General features: G+C 30.5%; 1 pseudogene; it reads left to right on the plus strand.

The window, feature by feature from the left end:
* Positions 1-234: 234 nt before the first annotated feature.
* LOC112820529 (U2 spliceosomal RNA) lies at positions 235-352 on the plus strand (annotated as a pseudogene).
* The last annotated feature ends 367 nt before the right edge of the window (positions 353-719 follow it).

The raw sequence follows: 719 nt of genomic DNA on the forward strand, positions 1-719 counted from the left end.
GGGGTTATTCCAAAATGTATAAACCATAACTGGAATGATAAACAAGAAACTGATAACATCAGTTGCCTTAAGGAGGGGAGTTAGGTGGATGCAAGGCAGAGGAGGAAGAAAGATGGACTTTCACTACCTATGTCTTTGTACCTTCTGAATTTTGTGCCATGCACTTATATTAGCTATTCAAAATGATTCATTAGTAGAAGGAGGAGATAATCACAATAATAAAAGAATAACTAGATGGCTTTTCAGCCTTTTGGCCAAAATCAAAATCAAGTATAGTATCTGTTCTTATCAGTTACTATCTGATATGTTTTCTATCTAGTAGTAAAAGGATAATTCAAATTGAAGAATATCACAAGATGTTAAACCAGAAAAATTTATTATTTCTATAAATGCAAAAGTGTATTTAATTTTCAACATTCATTTAAAAATGTTAATAGAGATGGAATGAGTCTTTATGTGCCTAACATGGAAAAAAAAAAGAAAATCAGGCAAATACAAAAATGTGTAGAGAAGAAGTTGAGATGTATTTTCACTGCCATTCTACAACTGCATCGCCATTCATATTCTAATTTGATTTATTGTAAGAATACACTTACACACAAGTGTGGAATGTACATATTTATTTACACAAAATTCAATTATGCAATTGGTTTGTATTCTGATTTGTCCCTTTGTCCCACTTAATGTACTTTTAACATTTTTAATGTCATTAGAGAACT

The sequence above is a fragment of the Callorhinus ursinus genome, unplaced genomic scaffold, assembly GCF_003265705.2.
Source record: "Callorhinus ursinus isolate GAN/ISIS: 27379988/994484 unplaced genomic scaffold, GSC_fseal_2.0 scaffold3, whole genome shotgun sequence".
Lineage (NCBI taxonomy): Eukaryota > Metazoa > Chordata > Mammalia > Carnivora > Otariidae > Callorhinus > Callorhinus ursinus.